This window comes from Tursiops truncatus, chromosome 14, assembly GCF_011762595.2.
Source record: "Tursiops truncatus isolate mTurTru1 chromosome 14, mTurTru1.mat.Y, whole genome shotgun sequence".
In the NCBI taxonomy this organism is placed as follows: Eukaryota; Metazoa; Chordata; class Mammalia; order Artiodactyla; family Delphinidae; genus Tursiops; species Tursiops truncatus.
The window spans coordinates 11,899,622-11,916,815 of record NC_047047.1 but is presented as its reverse complement, the minus strand read 5'-3'; the positions used below and the strand labels follow the sequence as shown (position 1 = coordinate 11,916,815).

The following is a 17,194-nucleotide window of genomic DNA, read 5'->3' as shown; positions in this document are numbered from 1 at the left end:
TTGAGTTGTGAAAAGAGATGGCATTGTTTTTACAATTCTGAAGACTGTAAACCCTCGAGGAGTTTCCCATGGTCTTAGACAAACCCTAAAGCCCTTACAGCGTCCCTAAGAGTCTACGCCACCAGGTCTGGGCTGAGCTTGCCAAACAACCCCCTTGTCCTCTGAACTGCAGCCACACAGGCCTGCTTTTGATTCCTCAAATTCCCCTCTTCCCCCGACCTCAGGACCTTCGCATTGCTTGTGCCCTGCATGGAACGGCCTCCCCTCCCCTGCTCTGCTGACTAGTCCACCAGCCTCTCCCTGAAGACCTCAGCTCAGACACTCATTTGTGTGATACTCCGTGCAACACCCGCCTCCCTGGCAGGTCACCGCAAGGACAGTGTCTGCTTTGTTCTCCGCTGTGTCCCTGACCCATAGCACAGGATCTGCCACGTGGAGAAAGGAAACAAAGAATGGATAGGAAGCCACCACGCGTGGACACGGTGCCTCTCTCTCTCTGACACACACACACGCACATCGCTGCAGATAAACGAGCCTCCCGAGCATAACATTCATAAGTGATCACACCCTGAAACACACAAGTTCGCGTCCGTCAAGGTCAAGACATGCCAACTCTGCTTAACCCACGATCCGCTCTTCTGGGAACTACCCCCGTCATCTGCATCCCAACACATCTGTCAAGGTCAAGACATGCCACCTCTGCTTAACCCACGATCCCCTCTTCTGGGAACTACCCCCATCATCTGCATCCCAACACACAGGGCCAGTCGCCTTCAACGTCCCGACTCTGTCCCCAGGCCATAGCTGATTGGACCTGTGAAGCCAACTGCTTCCAACTAACCCACGGCCAGGAATAAGGAAGTAAAAAGCAGAGAGGCCAGGCCACGTGTAGCTGCTCTCAAACCCAAGACTTAAATCCATCAGCTCTAGAAGGGGCCCCTCTCAGCAGATGTACAGAGAGAGAAGCAGATTCTATGGGAGAGAAGAACGGAGCAGACAGACAGAGAGACGCAGAGGTGAGGAGGCAGTGGCCTTCAGCTGATAGATGATGATGCCTCCTTGTCTCATAACCTTCGCGTTCCCATTCAGGATCTCTCATGAGATCCTGTACTTCCTGCTGCTGTCTCACAAATTCCCCATCACAGCCGAAGCTAGGTCAAGCGTGTCCTGTCTCCTGCAACCGAAGCCTTCAATTAAATAATCCCATAAAAGCCAACGAACAGCACATAAGGAAACGGAGCAGTCAATCAACATGAAATTCCAGAAGGGACAGTCCAGTAAGGCACAGGTTGACGATGGGAAGAATCATTTCCTGCAACCGTACGTTGCGTCCAGTTTGTCTGCCGGCCGCGCTGCCTCATGTCGGCGAGCTGCTCCGCCTTTTCTCACTCCAGCCGTCTCACCCCGTCTTCGGCCGCACTGCATCGGGGCCAGGACAGGAGTCAGAGCCAGCGGCATCCTCCTGGCGGTGTCCAAGCCGTGTCTGAAAGAAGAGGAGTAGTTCCTGGTGCTTTCCCAGGAGCTAAGGGGTAGAGCTGCCAGCTAGTTCAAGGTGGGCTGGTCCCTGCAACACCAACCAACAATCAAAACCTACAGCACATTTGCTCCAAGAAGATTCACTCCCCACCCACCCCCACCAGGTGCTACGTTGGACCCTGAGGGCACAGAGGTGAGTAAGGTGGGCGTGTCCTCATCCTCGCAGGACTCAGTGTTCACACCTCCAGAAAAAGGACATCACGGGACGATGTGTGCATGGATAAAGGAAGCGCAGGGTTTGGTGGCTCCCTCCAAACAGGGGCACCCCAATCAGGCTTGGGGATGGGGTCGCAGGAGGGAGATGGGACAGGTAAGGGGGGAGGATGGGACAGAGGCCCCAAGGGGAGAGAAAGCACTGCTGGGGGCTTTGGGGAATTAATTATAAGTCATCAGAGCCAAAATGTAGAGTTCAAGGGGAAAAGCAATAGGAGGAGGGTGATGGGGGACCTGGCATCCAGCCCCTTGTCCATCTACCCCATCAAGGGCTCTGGACTTTGGTCGAACTGGGGGCTACAGAACTTCCAACAGGGGAGACTCGGGGTAGCAGTCAGGTTGGAACTGGGGGCAAGGCTAGCAATCTTTAATTCGCATTTTCCCTCTTACATTGTAGGCTTATCTGCGGGGGGGAAGAGTTGGGGAGCTGGTGGTAGTTATCTTACCCCACCTGACCCTCCCAAAGAAAACCCGAGCTAAAGTGTATCTCTGTTGTTTGTTTCATGTCTCAGGGTGGCTGGACCCTGGGAAGCCCTGACCCACACGTTAGTCACCTGAGAACGCTTCCTTTTCTGAGACCAGGGGCTTTCACGGGGAAAGTAGAAGCACTGCAACCACAGAGTCTTGCAGTGCATCAGAATTCCTGGAGAGACTGAGCTACAAGCCACTCCTTGGTGGGTAACAGGAAGGTGCAATTGACCTGTGGTCTGTTACAAAGTATTGCATCATTGGGGAAAGAAGCCTATGCCCAAGAACAGAACGGCCCAGAGTCTGGGCTTGTCCCAGACCTAGAGGCTCTACGCCGGCTGACCGGATCCCAGTGCTGGGGGCCAGGGTCATGGACTTGGATGTCAGGAGGGCCTGCCTGGAACACAGGGTGCACACCTAAGCCAGACGAGCCTCTCTGCTACTCCAGAAAGGTTCTACTGCAAATGCACACTCCTCTTTGTGGTTCCTGCCTGACTGACAGGGGGTGGTCTTTATATATGTGTACAGAATCTAGCAGGCAATGGAGATGAGCATGCAGGCATCTACTGGGGAGTTAACTCAGAATCCACACCTGTATGGTGTGAGGAAAGAAGGAACTAAGCCGAAAGAAAAGCTGAACTGCAGTGCAGTCGCACAGGCCTCCACCCACCCCGTAGAAATCTGGAGCTAGGGTGGCCCTGGGAAGGGAGTCAAGCCTCTATGTCCCCACATTTACTGGTCATTTCCCTTGGAAGGGAGAGGTGACCCCTACGGCTGTGGCCCATTCTCAATGGGGCTGGTGAGGGTGGTGATCTGGGTAGCGCCCCCCAGCACCTACTACAGTGGCAGTGACTAATGACAGCTGTCGTGCTATCATATGAACCCTGCCATTGAATTTTCTCAACAGTCTTTAGAATGTATCACTATTCTCTTTATTTTACAGATGAGGAAACTGAGGGATGGAGCTGTCTGACTCGGAGGTTGCTTAACAATCCGAACACCTCCTTCACGAATCAAGCACTAGATGTGCTTGACCAGAACATCTAGTCAGGAAACCTCAGTTCCAAAAACCTTAACTTCTCATTCACCCACGGACTGTTCCCAGACAAGCCTTTATTCCTTTCTAGGATTCGATTTTCCCAGCTCTAAAATGGGGATCATAACACTTGACCTACTTTTTACTTCCCTCATTGCATTGTTGCCAAGACCAATTAAAAACAAGACTGGATCTGTGGGTGTGCTTTGGGAACTGCTAAGTCCTATACAAATAGAAGATGACATTCTTACTACACATGCAGGATACGGGGTCTAAGGGATCAGCCTCCTGCCCGGTGAGGAACTTGCTCCAAAGCCACGGGAGTCATTGTGGAGGGGATGCTGGGAGCTTCACAGGTTGGCCAGCACCTGAACCTGTTTCTACCCAGAAGCTCAAATGGTGGAAGGGAGTGAAAGCCTTTGTCTCTTGCAGCAAGATCTGTTTCTTTAATTTGGGGATTGGTCTGAGGCCCTTTCTGGGGTTCATGAGCTAGGGGACCTGATACGGTTGATCAGAGAAAGTTGCAGGCTGTGGAAGGCAGGATTTCAAGCCCTCAGCACAGAAAGAAACCCCAGGATAAGGAAAAAGGGGCACAGAAAAGAGGCCTTCCCGTAGCCCAGAATGATAGCAGTTTCCTCAAAGAGCTCCAGAGTGGGACCTGGGATCTGAGTGTTAGCACCACTGCTAGTCCAAGAGAAGGCTGTGTGTGTGTGTGTGTGTGTGTGTGTGTGTACAGTGGTTGACCTGGGGTCAGATGTACCACGGGGCCTCTTGATTCATTTGAAACCAGAGTCCATCCAGATCTGTTTTGAGAGTGACTTCAGTCCTTGGGTAAAGCACGGCATACTCATCCTAACAGATGATGAAAAGAAGTTCGCCAGGTGAGGTGTGGGCTCAATGAGGAGGGAGCGGAGCCCAGGAGATGCCAAGGCATGGCTGAGGTATAACCTCTTCCTATATGGGGACTGTTTCCCCATCTGTGAAATGGGAATGATGATAGCACTTTAATAATACTAGCAAAGCTTTAGTAGAGCAATGCAGACATAGTATGTACCTGTCAGCTGACGGCTGTGGCTCTTTCAAAATGTTATGTATGGCAAGGTTATTTATTTGTTTGTTTGTTTGTTTATTTTGCAGTCATACAAGTTCAGAAGTGTCATATATTTGTGGTGAATTAAATACTTGGTCACTAGGTTGTGGCCCTCCCCTTCCTGTTCGTGCTTTCTCAATGAAGTTCTGCTCTGATATTCAGAGTGGCCCCAGCTCTCTTCCGGTCCGTGCTTGGCTGTGTTTTTTCATCCTTTCCCTTTTAACTTTTCTGTTTAATATTTGCCATGTCTCTTGTAAATAGCATTAAGCCAGTTTAGAATCCAATCTGACAATCTTTCAACTAGGAAGTTTGGTTCGTGTTCATTTAGTTGTCATCTTTAATATATTTGGACTTGCTTTACTACCTTAATTTTTTAAATTTCTATTTTAGCCCTTTTTCAATGCTTCTTATGTCTCCTCTTTTGCCGTTTTTTGGTAGGGAGGTATTGTTGTTTTTATTCGAGTTCCCCCTCCCCTATTGGTTTAGAAGCCACATACTCTGTTTCTGCTCTTTCAGTAGTTACCATTGAAATTTAACCATGAATATTTTACTTTCCAGAGTCCAGAGGTAATAAATATCTAAGCTTCCTTCCCCCAAAATACGTGGATTTACGAGCACTTTTAAGTTCAGCTATCTCCCCCTCAGCCTATTGCAGAGTGGCATTTTAGTTCTGTCCTTTCTCTAACCCACATTTATTGTATTTATTTACTTTTGTCTGTGTTGGATCTTCGTTGCTGCGCGCGGGCTTTCTCTAGTCGTGACGAACGGGGGCTACTCTTTGTTGCGGTGTGTGGGCTTCTCATTGTGGTGGCTTCTTTTGTTGCGAAGCACGGGCTCTAGGTGCACGGGCTTTAGTAGTTGTGACACGTGAACTCAGTAGCTGTGTCTCACAGGCTCTAGGGCACAGGCTCAGTACTTGTGGCACACGGGCTTAGTTGCTCCGCGGCATGTGGGATCTTCCCGGATCAGGGCTCAAATCTGTGTCCCCTGCATTGGCAGGTGGATTCTTAGCCACTGTGCCACCAGGGAAGTCCCTAGCTATTCTTTTAATGAGGGCTAATTGGTGGTAAACTCGTTTATTATTTATCTGGAAATATCTTTATTGTGTCCTTTTTCTTGAGAGATAGTTTCAGTAGGTACACAATTCTATATTAATAGTTAATTTTCTCTCAGCACGTTGAAGATGGCATTCAACTGTCTTCCTGCTTCCATAGATATGGAGAAGTCAGCTGTCAGTCTACTGGAAAAATAATCTCTAATTTTGGTGTTTTACAGATTCATTGCAATGTATCTATGTGTGTATCTTTATTTACATGTCTTTTTATGAGCTTTGTTTCCCGGATCTGTGGATTCACTTATTTATCAGTTCTGGAATATTCTAAGATATTAACGTTTTGAGTATTGTTTTTCTCCCTGCTCTCTATTTCCACCTTAAGGGGCTGTAATTAGATGTATGTTACACTTTCTCATGCTTTGCTTACAGTGTCTTAACATGTCTGTCATACATTGAATTGCCCTGTTTCCTTGTTTTGCATTCTGTGTGATTTTTTTTTTTTTTGGACTGGACTTTTCAGTGTAATAATTCTTCTTTAATTAGTCATTCATTCTGCTGTTTAAACCCACTCACTGAGTTTTTATTTTAAAAACTATATTTACTATTTCTAAAAGCTCAATTTATTTCCCCAAACTGCCAGATCATTTGTTATATTTGTCTCTTGCTCACTTTTTGATTCAATTTTTTTTTTTTTTTTTTTTTGCGGTACGCGGGCCTCTCACTGCTGTGGCCTCTCCCGTTGCGGAGCACAGGCTCCAGACGCGCAGGCCCAGCGGCCATGGCCCCACGGGCCCAGCCGCTCTGCAATATGTGGGATCCTCCCAGACCGGGGCATGAACCCGTGTCCCCTGCATCGGCAGGCGGACACTCAACCACTACGCCACCAGGGAAGCCCGGCAGGCAGATTCTTAACCACTGTGCCACCAGGGAAGCCCCTTGATTCAATTTTTATGTTAAATATTTTACAAGTAGTTATTTAAAATTCTGAATCTGATAAATCTGAAGTCTTTGGGGGGGTCTCAATCTGTTATCTTTGTTTCAGACTCTGAGGTTCCCACATCACTGGGACCATCTTATACCCAAAGTTGGCGGTCTGAATGGTGAGGTCAAATTCCCATCTGGGATTTGAAGTCCACCCAGCAATAACCTCAAAACTCTCTTAAAAATAAAAAAAATTAAAAAAAGGAAAAAGGAAAAGAAATAAAGACCACATTGAGTTTTATTTATAACATTAACCTTCTAACACAAAACATAACTGTTTAGCTCTTTAAGATAGCTAAAAATAGCAATAATTAAATGAACATTTTAGTTAAAGCAGTTATTACAAAACAAAGGATCCCAACCTAAGAGGGGTCTGTGTATAGGCCTGAGGGCCATAAACTCATTTAAGTTTTATGCAATAGGTCAGGTTCATCTTGGGGATAAGGACTCATACCTCAAAAGCATGTATAATCTCAAAAAAGGTTAAGAATCACTACTCTGGGGAAACTTCAGAAATGAAAATAAACCCTCAGGTATTATTTTGTATCTTTCTTCCCTATCCCCTTACTGTATCCCCCTATCCCCTTACTGTTTCCTAATCCATTCCTTCATTTCTGTGGCTTCTAAGAGAGACCTTAGCTTATTTTCTCATGTGAGATTTTGGAGTCATACAAATTTGAAAGCAAAATATTAAAATTCCAGTAGACAAATGAGCAAAGGAAATCTTACAAAATGTTGAAATCAGATGCAAAATAGAAATATAGTAAATGCTTAGCTTCCACCATTAACAAGGAAATCATAGATAAAATAAGGTATTTACACCTGACGAATTAGCAAAAATTAGGAAAACACACCTCCCAACATGGGTGATGGTGCAGTGAAATCTGATGATGATGACAAGCTATTGTTCAAACTTTTTCAGAAGGTGATTGTGTGACATGTATCAAAACAAAATCATGACTCTTTGATCCTTTAATCCCATTTCAGGGACTCTTTCAACAGAAAATAATCTGAAGGATAAAAACCACATGATTATTTCGGCATAGATGAAAACATCAAAACATTAGAAGAGAACTCAATGTGCAAAAAAGGAAAATTAATTAATAATGTTATACCATACGACCCAGCAATCCCACTACTGGGCATATACCCTGAGAAAACCATAATTCAAAAAGAGCCATGTACCACAATGTTCACTGAAGCACTATTTACAATAGCCAGGACATGGAAGCAACCTAAGTGTCCATTGACAGATGAATGGGTAAAGAAGATGTGGCACATATATACAATGGAATATTACTCAGCCATAAAAAGAAATGAAATTGAGTTATTTGTGGTGAGGTGGATAGACCTAGAGCTTGTCATACAGAGTGAAGTAAGTCAGAAGAGAAAAACAAATACGGTATGCTAACACATATATACGGAATCTAAAAAAGAAAAATGGTTCTGAAGAACCTAGGGGCAGGACAGGAATAAAGACCCAGATGTAGAGAATGGACTTGAGGACACAGGGAGGGGGAAGGGTAAGCTGGGACGAAGTGAGAGAGTGGCATGGACATATATACACTACCAAATGTACAATAGATAGTTAGTGGGAAGCAGCTGTATAGCACAGGGAGATCAACTCTGTGCTTTGTGACCACCTAGGGGGGTGGGATAGGGAGGGTGAGAGGGAGACGCAAGAGGGAGGGGATATGGGGATATACGTATACATATAGCTGATTCACTTTGTTATACAGCAGAAACTAACACAACATTGTAAAGTAATTATACTCCAAAAATAATAATAATGTTACATTTATGGAAAATTATGCAACAATTTAAAATGTTTAATTTTAAATACTGAGTAGCAAACATGATAACTGGTTATAACACACTCCTATGTCATCTTAGAGGCTCAGAAAACACAAGGAGATTTCTGAGGTGCACAGTTCTCAGAAGATATGGAACTAGGATGCAAATTTCCCTCTATGTTAAAAAAGTTCTGAGCAGATAGTTGTGCCTCATGATTGGATGACCATATTGTATGAGTAACAAACTGAGAAGCCTATGACTCCGTGTATAGAGTTTACAGTTCTCAGCAAACAAATCTCACCAAAAATGTTACTCTGGCATATACCAAATGAGCAACATAGTGATTCCTGAACAGAATAATAAGTAGACCCAAATGTTCACCTGCTTTGTTCTCATGAGGGATGATGTATAACCAGCAGGGCTTTAGGACTCAGTTGGAAGGGGTTTTCTTTTCACAGCACAGGCTCTCCAGCCGTCATACACGTCTACAGTAGCCCCTGATGCCATAGGCTCTTGACTCATCATTGTGGTCACCAGCCTACTTACTCTTGCCAAACACTTCCACCATCTTCATGTCTGTGTAATACTCCTTCTACCCAGAATGCCCTTCTTCTGTCCAGAAACTCATTTACCCCTGAGCTCAAAGGCCACCTCCTCTGAGAAGTGTTCCCGATGCATTCCCCATCAGTGTTAGTTCTTTCCAAGACTTCCCTGCCCTTCTTTTTATTTCCACACTGCTCTACTGTGTTATAGTAAATTGCAATTCCATCTGTTTCCTCACTGAGATTGAGAGTTTCTCCAAATCAGAATCATGTTGAATTCACAGCAAAATGGATCAAATATGGGATCTGGAGTTGGATAAACCTGATTTTAGATTTTGGCCACACACACAGACTCTATGACCTTGGACAAGTTGCTGAGCTTCTCTGAACTTCTGTTTCTTCATCAATACAACAGAGGTCAAAGAAAAACTGTTCATTAGGCTCTTAACACACGCTAAATGCCCAACAAATGTTAGCTGTGCACTCAGGCGGTGAACACATGGTGTAGACCAAGACCAAAGTCTTTTGACTCCCAACTTAGTGTGGCACCTTCCGGGCCAGGGGAGGTGTATGATACACAGAACACCCAGCTCCTTGAGCCAACAAGAGTCCAGCTCTGAAAATCCCTTGGAGCCCTCAGACATTGGGGAAATCCCTTCACACATCTCCTGCCCCCACAGTGAGGAGACCCAGGAATAGATCACCGTAGGGGTAGGAGTCAGAACCCTGAGCCACTGTCCAGGCTTCTGCCCTCTCCGTGTCCTGGGCCAACAGACAGTGAGTCACTATCAGCATCATCCATGACACCCACTGGTCTTGGAACCTATGACCTCATGACGTGAAGAAACTTTCCTTCTGACAAGCATCACTTCCAGGTAACCAAAGATTTGTCTCTGTTTCTACTACTGTTGCTCTGAACTTACCTCTAAGTGACTCCTTAACCCTGAAATTACTTGTTGGGGACCTCATCTTCTGTGTTACTGAGAAGAATTAAGACATTTGTCAGGAACTCCCTTGACTTCCTTCTTCCGAACTGCTGCAGAACCATAGCAACGCATAATGAATGATAAAAATCACACAATCTGGAATCAGATTGGACCCAGAGGTGAGGCTGGTTTCTGTCTGCTATTAGATGAGTAATTTTTAGCATATTTTCTAACCTCTGGACACTTATCTGGGCTGCTAACCTGTGAAAATCAAGTTAAAAAAAAATAAACCTCCAAGATGCCATGAGGATTACATACCATAACTTAGTGAAAGAACCAGACACCTTGTAGGTAGTCAACAAATATTGATTATCCATTTGTCTTCCTTTCAAAATATTGTTGTTCCTTACTTTCCATCCCTGAAGTTCCAGCTGTTGGAGGGACATGTTCCCAATAAAATGTACCCTACATATGACATCCACAATGCCCAAAACAGAATCTGTCAGCTTCCCGCTCCATCCTTCAGACTACTCTGTTTATGTTGATGACACACCCTTCTTGTATTCATTTCCTATTACTACTGTATGTAACAAATGACCAAAACTTAATGGCTTGAAACTCAAAAAAAGGGCGAATTTTACACCCTCCTCCCACATAAAATATGTTCTCAGAAGAAAGGACAGCCCTTCTCAAAAAACAGAGTTGTCAGCCGTACCCCCAATACATTTAAACATCAGGTACAGGGCTCTCACTTTTCTCATTTTATTTGGTACTAGTCTAAGAACCAATATGTAGAAACGACTGTTCTGAAAGATTTGGCAATAGTATAGAAGGCAGATTGGAGCCAGGGAGGGATTACAAACAGAGGAAGGGTTTCAGTTCAAAAGGGGCTATTGCAATACTTTGGACAAGCAGTTCTAATAATACAGTGTATTGGACAAGCAGTTCTCATTGGGGGAGGAGAGGGGTGTAAAAAGGGCCTTTCTTTTATGAAGTAATGGTGATAATAGGTGGAACCTGTTATTTTTATTAAGGTCTTTGTCAGAATTAAAAGGGGATTTCCCCAATTTAAAAAAATTATTGCCATGAGTTATTCAATAGTCTGTGAAGAGTTGTTTTAAATCATAGCTCTGATCACAGTAAGCCTCCTGCCCCCAATCCACTCTCAGTCTAAAAATGTTAATGCCTCCCTTTGCCTGCAAAAGGAGACCGTCTTGCTTCTTCTGCCAACCCAGGTCTTCACGGCAGGTTCCCCATCTGCTCAGACCCCTCCACACGTTCCCACACAGGTCACATGGACCCTTCACTGTCTCTAAATTAATTAATACATTTAATTTCTTATTTTTTTTTGGCCGCACTACGTGGCTTCTGGGATCTTAGCTCCCCAACCAGGGATCGAACCCGGTCCCTCAGCAGTGAAAGCGTGGAGTCCTAACCACTGGACTGCCAGGGAATTCTCTTTACTCTCTCTGGAAGTCTCCCCGCTCCCCATTCCTTTGGTTTGTTTTGCTCCCTCAAACTGCCACGTCCTCCTTCTTGCCTATAGTCACCTGTTGAAATCCTGGTGGACCCTCAAAGCCCACACAGAATGCTGCTTCCTCCTTGAAACCTTCCTGATGCCCCAGCCATTTGTCATCACTTCCTCCTCACAGGCTGTTTGGACCTTCCTGGCAGCACTAAAACTTGGCTTTTTTGAACTTGTGAGGCACCCTGTACTCAGAAGGAGGAGTGAGTAGTGATGATGACAAATACGGGCTTTGGGTCAGGAAGGTCTGAACTGGAACCTAGTCTACAAAACTTACCAACCGAGGCAAGTGACCTAACTTCTCTGAGCCTCTGTTTCTTCGTTTGTAGGATGGTGTTGGGCTGCACCCCACAGGCCTACAAGTCCTGTGCTTGCCCAGCTTCAAGACGGAAGAAAGAGCCCGGAGTCAGCAACAGAGACATCAATGGTTTAATGGATGGGAGGAATCTTACACGTCTGAAGCAAGGTCCTGGGGCTACACCCCACCATATGTGGCAGACAGCAGGCAGGACACTGTGGCAGTCTTTGCTCCCACGGGGATGGGGAGATGGCCAGTTATAGGGGAACTGACATCAGGTTAGCTCATTACTTACCAGGGAAACCAGTAGAGGGGCACGCCCCTCACCACCCCTTTGATAAACTGTCACTAGCTGGGGTCTGGTGTAAGCACACAGGTACACGGGTGAGCGTGAAACAGGCACTGGTCGGGCAGGGGATGTTCAGAGAGCAAGAGAACGGCCATCTTGAGTGGGCTGAAAACACAGATGGGTTCTGAAAGTGCTGATGTGAGGTGTCCCAAGGTAATGTGCTCGACACAGCACCTTCAAGGTCAGCCATTAGGCCAACTTCATCTATAATAAGACCAGGACCCACTTCTTCCGTCTTCCACCATATCCAGCCCTTGGCTTGACAGGCTTCTGTCCTGGTACTTCATCTTGGCATTTTCTGCTTCTCCTGAAACAGGACTCAACTAGCCCCTGGTGGTGTGAATATGGATGCGTCTAACCACAGACTATCTCCAGCTTTAAAGAAAGAACGGAATGCTGCCTGAGAATGCTCCCTCCTTTGTGAGTGGCGTTTCCCTCTATCCTTTCTTCGCTCTTTTTTCCTCCATATTTCCCACCCCACCCCCATGCCTGCAGAAAAAGAGCCTCCCTTGATTTCTGCTCGTTTTCTGAGCCCGTTCTCCAGCCTTCCTGTCACTTCTGGAAACTCCCTGATAATTTTTTCAATACATTACTTTTCTATTTCCGCTAGTCTGAGTCCCTTTCCATTACTTTTCCCATAGATCCCGGCTGATAAAGACGGACCTGTCAACAATGATTGGCTTCTCACACTATTATTATCAACACTCCACCTGCCATGCAGACATTTGGGGTCACTAAATGCACGACGGCTCTCACTGGCCGTCCATGAGACAATTTTAGATCTCAGAATTTATATATATATACGTATATATGTGTATATATATACATACATATGTGTATATATAGATATAAATTTTTTAATCTCAACTTTTTTAATATTCATTTGGCTGGGACGGGTGTTAGTTGCGGCACTCGAGATCTTTTGCTGTGGCACGTGGGATCTTCCGTTGTGATGCGCCAGCTCTAGAGTGCGCGGGCTTAGTTGCCCCGCAGCGTGAGGGATCTTAGTTCCCTGACCAGGGATCAAACCCGTGTCCCCTGCATTGGAAGGTGGGTGGGGTTTTTTTGTTTTTAGGAAGAACTTTCTTTTTTTTTTTTCTCATTTGTTATCTATTATATACATATTAGCATATACATGTCAATCCCAATCTCCCAATTCATCCCACCACCACCACTCCCCCGGCCGCTTTCCCCCCTTGGTGTCCATACGTTTGTTCTCTACATCTGTGTCTCTATTTCTGCCCTGCAAACCGGTTCATCTGTACCATTTTTCTAGGTTAGAAGGTGGATTCTTAACCACTGGACCACCAGGGAAGTCCCTCTCAGAATATATTTTTATATATCAATAGTACAATTATGTGTTTATTCTCAGATATGATAGAAACAAATACAGCTTTCACATTTAACTTGTGATTTTAAGGATATCAGTGGAGGAGGAGGGTAAAATAGATAATTCCTATTTTAAAAATGCATCTGTGGTATAGCTACTTTTTTGTTTTCTATCCACCAACTAAACATGCTTCCCACTGGGGATAAATCCCCCACCAATCTTGTCTGGGTAGGAAGTGTCTGGGTTTTGCTTTCCATTTCATAATTTGAAAGAACCAAATATTCCTTTCCTCTTCCCAGGACAGTGAGGGATGGGCACATGACTAAATAGGGGCCGGCTGGGTGCTCCGACTGAGAACTTTGAATCTGAGGGAGTGACGCAAAGACACAGAAAGCATTGTTACTTCGCTCAGTGTAAGTATCATATGATATCGTTTATATGTGGAATCTAAAAAATGGTACAAATGAACTTATTTACAAAACATAAATAGAGTCACAGATGTAAAAAACACACTTATGGTTACCAGGGGGCAAAGGTGGAAGGGAGGGATAAATTGGGAGATTGGGATGGACATATACACACAACTGTATATAAAATAGATAACTAATAAGGACCTACTGTACAGCACAGGGAACTCTACTCAATCCCCTGTAATGACCTATATGGGAAAAGAATCTAAAAAAAGAGTGGATATATGTATGTGCATAACCAATTCACTTTGCTGTACAGCACAAACTAACACAACATTGTAAATCAATTACACTTCAATAAAACTTTTTTTAAAAAGAGAGCCTTGTTATCCATGGCAGTGGTGGCAGCAGCTGCTATTCTAATCCCTCCTTTATGGGTGAGCATCTTGACGAAACGAAGCACTGGATGAGATCTGGAATGTCAAAGTAATTTGCCCACAGTCACAGAGCTATTGCAGAGTAGAGTTCATGGTGGGGCAAGACTTCTGCCCACCCCTTTCCACTCTGCTGACTGCACCCCCAGTAAGAGGATATCAGACTTGTCACTGTGAGTCTGCCACCACACGAGCACAAGCCCCACACATGCTATGCTAAACTGGGCTCCAAGCTACAAGGTGGAGACCCAGGAAGGAGCATGGGCTTCAATGGAGAAGAACACGAGAGCTTTGGTTCAACTTTCTACTGTGGGCATAAGGCCCTGCAAAGCCTGCACAGTCGGAGCGGGGGAAGGGAGTGGGAGGCCACTGCCCTGCGTAGAGCTTTGCCTTCTCTCCAAAGTCGTGCGTGGACCACATCTGGTTACTATGAGTCTGTAGGCACGGGAAGGGGCCGTGCACATGGTAGCCTGGCTCTTGGGCCTCATCTTTTAGCCTCCTTCCAGCTTGTCCTTGCAGGGCCTGGAAAGCTGAAAACACATCTCTCAGACTCCCTGTGATGTCAAGTCTGCCAGACACCTCCACGGGAGACCCAAATTTAGAATGCATTATTTGGGGCGAGTCATCCATTCTCTCACTGCAGATTTCAGCAAGCCAGGCATGCTTCCGTGGGTGGCTTTCTGGTCTCCAGGTCACGGGTGAGCCCCTGTGTTTCTGGAGTCGATGGCCATGGCAACTGCCTCCTGACCCCTGCACTGGGCTCAAGTGGTGTGAGTTGGAGCCAGGAGTTGTGATAGCATCTTCTTGACTGTGGCAGAGACGCTGGTGCTCCCAGCAAGCCAGTTCTGGAATGTTCCCCCAGGGATGATTCCTGGATGCCTCATGCAAAGGTCATTCCTTTAGTCCTCCAGCTGATTCTGTAAGTCCCCAGTTCTTCATATGAAAACATTTCCTGATCGAATCAGCTGCAGTATTTTCTGTTACCTGCAGCTGAACCCTGCCAAATAAATCAACAGTCCACCATCTTCCTCGCCTCTTTGCCTTAGCATGTGTTCTTGGCTCTGTCTAACATTCTTCTTGCCCTAACTCTGCCTAGATAAATTCTACTTTTACTTCAACACTTGGCTCAAACATCACCTCTTCCTTGAAACCTTCACTTCCTATTTCCAGTATGGTTTAGTTCCTGCTCCTCCTTGCCATCCTTTTCTGTCTTTCTAGCTTTCTTGCTTTCTTATTTATTTTTTAAGATGTTGGGGGTAGGAGTTTATTAATTTATTTATTTATATTTGCTGTGTTGGGTCTTCGTTTCTGCACGAGGGCTTTCTCTAGTTGTGGCAAGCGGGGGCCACTCTTCATCGCGGTGCGTGGGCCTCTCACTGTCGCGGCCTCTCTTGTTGCGGAGCACAGGCTCCAGACGCGCAGGCTCAGTAGTTATGGCTCACGGGCCTAGTTGCTCCGTGGCATGTGGCATCCTCCCGGACCAGGGCTCAAACCCATGTCCCCTGCATTAGCAGGCAGATTCTCAACCACTGCACCACCAGGGAAGCCCCCTTATTTATTTATTTAGTTGCACCAGGTGGGCTCCTTAGTCGCAGCTCACCGGCTCCTTAGTTGCAACATGCAAACTCTTAGTTGCAGCATGCATGTGGGAGCTAGTTCCCTGACCAGGGATTGAGCCTGGGGCCCCTGCATTGGGAGCTTGGGAGTGTGAAGTCTTAACCACTGCACCACTAGGGAAGTCCCTCTTTCTTTCTTTTTTCTTTCTTTCTTTCTTTCTTTCTTTCTTTCTTTCTTTCTTTCTTTCTTTCTTTCTTTCTTTCTTTCATCCTTCCTTTCTTCCTTCTTTCTTTTGTTCATCCTTTTGTTTGTTCTTCTTTCCTCTCTCTCTTCCTTTCATTCATTCTTTCTCTTCTTTCATTTCCTCATTTATCACCCATTTATGAAGCACTTACTACAAGACAGTCACTGAAGATTCAAAAACTCATAGGGCACAGCTCCTGCCCTTAGGTTGCTTACAGATTCACTGAAGAGGCTCACAATTAAAAAGTAGTTTGGCAAGTGCTATGATGGGGGTGATCCAGGGTCTCACTGGACCATAGAAAAGGGATGTTTAATCTGGCCATAGGGCTATACATTGTTTCCCTGAAGGGTTGAGTCCTTAGCTGAGTCCCAAAGTATGAGTAATATTAGCCGAGGAAGTGGAAGAGGAATGATTTTCTAAACAGAAGGAGCAGCCTGTGCAAAGACATCTTGTGAGCGAGAATAGTGTCCTGGAGGACCCGTGAGAGGCTCACAAGGGCCATAACCTGTTGCGTGTGCAGAGAGCTGGGAGGGCAGCTGAGAGATGAGCTGGGGGATTTGCAGGGCCCAGAACATGAGGGATCTTGTCTGTGCTAAAAGCATATGGGAGCCACTGAAGAAAAGGTACCACACCATCCAGATGTAGCAGTGTGGACCAAGGTGTAGAACAAGGCCAGCTGTGGTCAGGAGGCTGGTAGGGAAGTTGCCTCAGGTAACTCAAGGATGCTGAGACAAGGGTCTGAACTATGATGATGACCATCAAGATGGACCGAAGGCCCTGGAAATGTTTAGGAGGTAAATTCACTAGGACTTAGTGACTACTGAATGAAGGACATGACTCTTGAATTTGGAAGGACAATAGAGATCAAGGATATCTTATTTGGGGGCTTAGATAACAGGGGGACACTAGAACCTTTTATTGAGAAAGAAGATACAAGAAGAAGGAGGAACAGATTGTTTCTGAGGGTAGTGGAGAGAGATGGTTAATTCAACTTAAGTTGTGTAGCGTTTGCATGTGGATGAGACACCAAATGGAGGTGTCCAGTTGGCAGCTGGACTTACACACCTGGAATTTAGAAGACTGAACTAGAGAAAAAGCTCTATAAGTGATGGTTGAAGTCCAAGAGATGCCTGAAAGAGAAAGTGTAGCATAAAGAGCATACCAGCATTTCATCACTTATTATTATTTTTTTAATTTATTTTATTGAAGTATAGTTGATTTACAATGTTGTGTTAGTTTCTGCTGTACAGCAAAGTGATTCAGTTATACATATATACATATATATATATGTTCCTTTTCATATTCTTTTCCATTATGATTTATCACAGGATATTGAATATAGTTCCCTGTAGCACTTATTATTTTGTAATGTCATCTAAAAACTGATCTGTTCTCTCTGTTAGATTA

The 17,194-nt window shown here is 45.3% G+C and overlaps 1 long non-coding RNA gene across 1 annotated transcript; it reads left to right on the top strand.

The window, feature by feature from the left end:
• Positions 1 to 326: 326 nt before the first annotated feature.
• LOC141276311 (uncharacterized) lies at positions 327 to 6,602 on the top strand. The gene is made up of 2 exons (XR_012325618.1): positions 327 to 1,669; positions 3,161 to 6,602. It is a non-coding gene; the product is annotated as an uncharacterized lncRNA (long non-coding RNA).
• Positions 6,603 to 17,194: the final 10,592 nt, after the last annotated feature.